This window comes from Solanum pennellii, chromosome 2, assembly GCF_001406875.1.
Source record: "Solanum pennellii chromosome 2, SPENNV200".
Lineage (NCBI taxonomy): Eukaryota > Viridiplantae > Streptophyta > Magnoliopsida > Solanales > Solanaceae > Solanum > Solanum pennellii.
The window spans coordinates 17,278,100-17,285,778 of NC_028638.1; positions in this window are offsets into that span (position 1 = coordinate 17,278,100).

The following is a 7,679-nucleotide window of genomic DNA, read 5'->3' on the forward strand; positions in this document are numbered from 1 at the left end:
AGAAGTAATGAAATTTGCTAAATCCCAAAAAGGAAGTTTGGATTCTCACGCTTAATTTGGAGTCGTGCGGAGTAGCTTGGAGTTCGGATACTAGGATGAGATCTTGGTGTTTGGAGTTACTTCCTCCATCCACTATTTTTTGTCATGATTTCTATATTTAGAGTCAAATTATAAGAACTTTGACTAATATTTTAAGATGTATTTTTTCATCATATTGATATGCAAAAAATTGTAATTTATAGTACTTTTTCATGTAGTTTTTGAATATCTAAATTTTTTGTTTAAAATATCGAATTAATGTAATCTAATTTAACTTTCATTTTAAGTCAAGTTAACTTTCGAAAAGCGTAACGTGACAAATAAAAATGGACAGAGAGTACTATTTTCCATCTGTTTTGTCTAGACTTCATATTGACACCCATTTTAACCGACGTATAATCGATTTCTAGATTGATATTCGATAAATATATTTCAAAACCTACTTTTTCCAGTTACATGCTCGAAATTACGTTTAAATTTTATATATACTTTAGTATTCATACATAATAATAATAATAATAATAATAACAATAATAATAATTATTATTATTATTATTATTATTGTTATTATTATTATTATTATCAATTGCTAAATTTGAAATAGTTATTTTGTTTTCAAAGCTTTATTATCTTTTTCAGGTGGATAATATATTAAGTGTATTTATTTATGTAAGAATTTACCATTATTCATTTATTTAAATATGTGTATTATATACTTTATTAATTAAATAACCATCTATTTAATCTTCCTTTAAATTATTTAAATCATAACCTATACTTTTCAATTTATTTCAATTCTAGCGTTCTTTATTTAATTTTAATTTTTAGCCATTTGTCAATTTTAATTTATTTTGTTTCAATTTTAATTCCAAATTAATCACAACCTTCTCAATCCAACGGATGATTAAATCCTACTCTTTTTTTCTTTTCTATTACCCTAATAACTAGGGATTTTTAAAAAAAGGTGACATTAAGGTTTCAAAATAAATGGGTGGTGACATAAGTCTTAAGTATTGGGTGTAGGTGACAATTATGTGATTAATGATTAAGGATTGTGGAGTTGTCCTCAAGTTTATAAGTTGACATTTTGGTCCACTGAATTAAATGAAGGGTAAAATGGTAATTTCACAATAACTAATTTAACCAACTTTGTGGGAATTAAATGAGGGGTAAAAGTTGAATAAACCAAACCTAATTTAACCAATTTTGGTGGAAATATCGAGCCAAAAGGGGAAATAAAAGATTTTCCCCCCGCCTCCAGCAGTCGTATTCGTCTTTTTTTTCTTCTTCTTCGTCTTCTTGTTATTCTGCTTTCGTCTTTGCTTGTTCAATTTTGCCTTTGTTCCCGCTCTCTTCATCTTCTTATTCTTGTACTTCTTTTCGCACATTGTGTGTCTTGGGTGCTAGTGGTTAAATCATATTACATAATCTGTAATCTGTGGACTAAGTTTTGTATTGTTTCAATTGGAATTACTTCGTAAGCGATTGGGCGACACACCACTGTTTCTGGTATGTAAAATTTAATAGTTATTTGAAATCAATTCATTATCATCTGATCTAGGTACCTGCAATTTTTTTGAATAATTTGCACTCGCGTTTCAAACATTTTGTTATATAAGAAGGTTTTACCTTTTAGAATAACTGATCAATCTAGTTTGCTTGTTTATTTGGGAGGAGCAGAGAAACCACCCATGTTAAGAGTATACGTGGAAGAAAATACTATCGAGGAGGATCATAATAATGTAGAGGAATGCCAACAAGATATGTTTAATGATGAATTTCATCTTGCGGATATGAATAATCCTGATGATGAAATTGGAATAGGTGAACGTGAAGGTGAATGTGAAGGTGAAGGTGAAGGTGAAGGGGCGGATTGCAAGTTTCCTCTAACACCTATAGTTGACAACAACAATCAATGTTCTACTCAAGCTTCACGTGTGAATAATGTTAGAGATGATGAAACATGATTTTATAAGGGAATGACATCAATAACAAGCAAGAACTGGCAAATTTGTTGAAAATTGCTTGTTTGAAAAAAAAAATTAGATTGAAAAAGGTGAACGATTCTCGTAATTTGTTTTCCTTTAAATGTTCATATTCGAATTGCAATTGGTGGCTAAGGGCTATTAAATTTACAAGTAGTGACAGGTTTGCCAATAGAATATATGAAAAGTACTATACGTGTGGTTCAGAGCATCTTACAAGCCATAATCCCCACGTCACGGCAAAAGACATAGGTAAGTACTTTGAAAATAGGTTTCCCTATGGTAAAGGCCCATCCATAAGAGACATGTCAAATCAACTCCGCACAGAATTGGGTTGTAAGGTAAGCTATTGGAAGATTTATAAGGGCATGGAGCATGTTAAGACTAATGTTAGGGGAATACATGAGCACGGGTACACAGTGCTTAATGCGTACCAGTATATGCTTGAAGTTGCAAATCCAGGAAGCAAGACAACATTGTAGCTCGATGAAAATGGGAGGTTCCAGTACTTCTTTGTATCATATGCTCCTTGTATAATTGGTTTTCAAGAAATGAGAAAAGTAATAGTCGTTGATGACTCATTTCTAAGGAGCAAGTATGGAGGAGTTCTGCTATCGGTGGTGGCACAAGATGCCGAGAATCATATATTTCCAGTGGCTTTCTGTGTCGTGGACAAGGAATGTGATGCCTCATATGATATTTTTTTCAAAATATGAGAAGCTTTGTAGATGATACTAATGAGTTGTCAATTATCTCTTATAGGCATTCAAGTATTCGAAAGATGGTTTCGAGAATCTACCCTGCATCTCATTATAGTTGTTGCATGAGACACCTTGGGAAAAATATTCGAAATAAATTTTACAAGAAGCAAAGGCGTACGATATATGTGAGTTCAATGACCATCTCAATCAAACAAAAGATTTGGTACCAAAGGTTGCTGAAGCTCTTGAACGTATTGGATTCCACATATGGAGTAGGGCATTTTGCCCGGGAAATAGGTACCATCTCAATTGAGTTTATTTTTACTTTATATGTTTTGTTTGATTTTTTATCTGTTGTTGTGTAGATATAACATTATGACGTCAAACATCGCAAAACGATGAATGCTATGTTTGATGTTGAAAGAGAATTTTTCATTGTCGCTTTATTTGATGAAATAAACAGGAGATTTGCATTGTTATTTCACCAGAGGCGTATGGAACTGGTGCACTCCGCAAATAGATTTGCTCCTTCAATTGAAAATGACATATCAGAGTATGTCAACGCGGGCAACAAGTTGTTGGCCCATCAAATTGCTAACTACAAGTTCAGTGTCACTGGTTATGGAAATGTTGCTACTGTGGATCTACAAAGAAGAAGTTGTACTTGTAGAATTTTTAATTTGGACAAAATACCTTGTCCACATGCCATAGCAGCGCTTCGATCCCAACATGGTGCTGATTTTGGAAATCAGATTTACTGTACTCCTTTCCATATTATTAAGTGAAAAAATACATCCGGTGCCAACTGAAGATTCTTGAATTGTCCCTTTAGATATCTTACAGAGAGAAATACCTCCTCCATATGTTGATCCAAGTAAACCCGGAATAAGGACATATAAGAGACAGCGTGGAGTTGGTGAATCATTTCCAACAAGAAAAAAAATGTTCAATATGTAGGGACTTTGGCCACAAAAAAACTACATGCCCAAATCGAAATGCCCCATAAGAAGTGTTAAGCGTTGTGTTTTTGAATTTTAATGAATGTTCTTTCTTATTTGAGGATGATCCATATTATATAATCTTATTTATAAATGCCCCAATGCATGATTTGTTGCTCTTCTATGTATCTGTGTCAACATATGTTAAATATGTTTTATATTTTACAACAGAATATATAAGATGAGGCAACATATGCCACAAATGTCACTACAGACGAATCATCTGTAGCAACATGTGCCACATGTCGTTATAGACGAATGTTGTGATATACGCATCAGCTGTAGCAACATATGCCTTATGTTGCTGCGGACAATCATCTGTAGCAACATTTGCCACATGTTGTTATAGATGATTCGTCTGTAGCAACATAATATTTCAGATGGGGCAATATTTATCAATTACACATATAAAAAATAATTAAGAATCTGTCACAATATACTTTTAAGTAATGATTACGTGGAGTGTGCTTTTAGATAATACCTCCTTTGATTTAGTAATTACGACTCTTCAGTTCACTCTATTGAAACGTCATGTCTTTCAACATTTCAAAATTGTTGGCCTTTATAAGAACACAACAGCAGGGAGAGATAAGTCAAAAGTTGTCTTCTATTCTTTTATTCTTCATTCTCAAAAATGGTTTCAACTAGAAAAAACTTCTTAGAATTCCTCCCGACTGAACTAATAATTTTTATCGTGAAAGGGTTGCTTCGTACTCTCTAGAAGATTTAGTCAGTGTTAAATTATGTTCTAGGTTCCACAATGAAGTTGGTAATGAACAGTCTGTATATCAAAAGGTTACATTGACCAGCTTTCCCACTGAACCTTTATGGACGATGAATCAACATGCCATGTCTTTCATGAAAAGTTGCATAACATCGGAGAACTTAGAAGCCTTATACAGAAAAGACGTGGTATTAATTTTTTTTTGTTTTTTTCATCTTTTTATCAATTTATTTTGTAATCTTAATGTGTTGTTTCTTTTATAGTTTGATTTTTTCAATCGTAATGACCAACTGCACTGAGAATGGTTAAAAAAGCAGTAGAAGGTGGCCACCGTGGTGCAGAGTATGTGCTTGCCGTTACTTCAATCTTTGAAGGCGGTATTTCTATGAGAGAAGGCTTGATGTACATTGCCAACATGAAAAAAAAACATGTCAGTAATAGTGATAAGATGTCGACACCATTTGTGATGCTTTTTAAATTGAATGTGGGTGCAAGAACCTAATATTTTGGGTGAAAGACCCATTTGTTGCACTGTGCATCAACCCCAACAAAATGCCTGCAAGATTGGTTGGCCCAGAGGAAGTGACGATGAAGACGATATTAGCTGCGAATTGTGTATTTGTGACTAGATTATCTAGTTAAATTTCTTCCGCATACGATTGTGTGGGAATAATTTAATCTGTGGATGAAGATGATGTTGATCTTCATGTTTTTTGTATTCATTTTGAAATTATATATGTGGCAACATATTATATTACATATCGCAAAAATGTTGTCTTCACTTGTTTTGTACTTATTATCGAATTATGATATAACATATGCAATTCCTGTTATACCTTATTATATTATTGATTATTTATGTTCTAAATCAGTAAAATTTGGTTCAAATTTCAATTTTTCCATTCCTAAATCGATCAAATCGTCTATTAGTGCCTCCATCATTTTTCATATGTGTCAACATATGCAGTTCCTGTTGTTGAAATTGCAACATATACTGTAACTGTGACAATATATAGTTATAACAAATCGATCTTTTCGGAAAGTGGACCAATGGCAGACAAAACCCACTCTGTTTAAAAAGTAAAATAGGCCCAACCCATTCTAGAATATGTTTTCATTTTCATTTCAAGAATAGGGTTTTCAAAACGTGGAAGTGGATCAATGGGTAAATCAAGAAAATGACCAAAACAGCTATTTCTGAAAAAATATTTCAATTGATTTCTCTTGAGGATATCCCTGAATTTGACAAAAGGTCTTCCCAGGACTGACCCAATAATGTTGTCACCATTAGCATCAGGCTCCAGATGCACAGAAAAAGTGTCTGCAGTTGATGATTTTAATCCCATTATCACCTCTAGCATTGAACTCTTCATGAAGTTCTTGATCTTCTTCATGAACTTCATTTATTTTTTCTTGTTGTGCCACATCTACTACTTCTATATTTTCCCCTTCTTCTTCATTTATTTTCCCTTGTTCCTCAACGTCTTCTTGTTTTTCATCTTCTTTCTCCACTACTTGTCTTTCTTCATATTCTTTTTGACAAAAATCTACTTCTGCTTGAGAAGAAGAAATTGCTTCAGTTGCAAGATTTTCTAACAATGTAGTATTTTCGTTTCCCTTCCTAGCAATTTTAGACCTAGTCTTCTTCTGGATCTTTGTTTGGTCAGATGTATCAATATCAAATTTTCTTTTGACAGGAGCCATTATATTTGTATCTGCAATCACAAAAATAAAATATTTAAAAGCTACACACACATGAGCTACAACCATAAGTCAAAACAGGGCAATAAGCAGATAAGCACATGCATTTCAAATCCTAATTAAATGTTATCTAAGAAGATATATATTAACGATAAAGTAAAAATTACGAGGACAACACCGCTTTGCTGTAAAAGATGATCTGTAAAGGAAGGACTAAGAGAAGAAGAGAAGAGAGAAGAGAGAAGGAGAAGAATACTGGCAAAGTAGAGAAGAAAACTGAAATTAATTAGTATAAATAAAAAAATCTTAGAATACGAAACGACATTTATAGAAGAGAGGAGAGATGAGAGAGAGGAGAGAGGAAAAATGAAAATTAAAGCCGTTTATTTTTTTTTAATTATGACAATTCAAACTGTGACATATGTTGCTATATATATACTATCTGTTGCTACATATAAACGATCTTTTGCGACCTATAATTTTTTCGTGTTTATTACAATAGAAATTACATATGTTTCCACAGACAACACATTTGATCCTTTCCGTCATAATTGACATGTGGTTAAACAAAATCAAAATAATCATAAAAAACATTTTAATTAACACTTCACCAATTGTTTTATACAACTTATTAACAAAAAAGTAATTGCACAATGATATGATATACATAACCACTTATCTAATCAATGATTGTAAACACAATATTTTCATCAATCTTAGCTTTTTTTAGTTCTACGCATCTCTGGGTCTTCATTGTTAATAACATAACCATTTCGAGCCTTTACAATCCCATAATTTCATAGGAGTGAAGCATATCTCAAGCGAAGGGTGTCAACACTAATTCCACATGATGATACTTCTATTCCATCACTCAAAAACTTAACATACGCAGCAACAAAAATTCCACAATCTCTACATGATATATCATCAATCAGAAAATATAATAACATCACATTTCGATAGTCGTAAGATAAAATAATATTGTGATACTTACAAACTACTTATTTCTTGTTGGGCAGTACCAGTAACATGACTGACTTCGAATGGGTGAGATTTGTTCTTTCCTTGTTAACATTTAAGAACTGACCAGTTGGTTCACTCATTTTTGCTCAAAAAATCCACTCAACTCAACGTACTTTGACAATGTTGTAGCCATCTTTTGAATCTCGGAAGATAATTTTCTATTAGACCTATTTGAGGACATGGAATCATACACTTTTATGTACCGTTCCTTCAATGCAACGACTGCCAAGACCCAATGAAATTCCCCATTACTATTTACAGGGACATAAACATCATCTGCCTAGTGCCAAGACAGTCCACAAGGTATACCAAACCCTTTCATTATGCCAACGATTTTATCCTCATATTCACTAGCATTGTCAATGTATGTTTTGAAAAAACAACTAGTGGTGGTATATTGATATTTAGACTGAATCTTTTGCTTCGACTTCTTATGCAAATTGTAAAATATGACATCCACATGCTGCACATATGCATCAAACAAGTGTATCAATTTAATTCTATATAT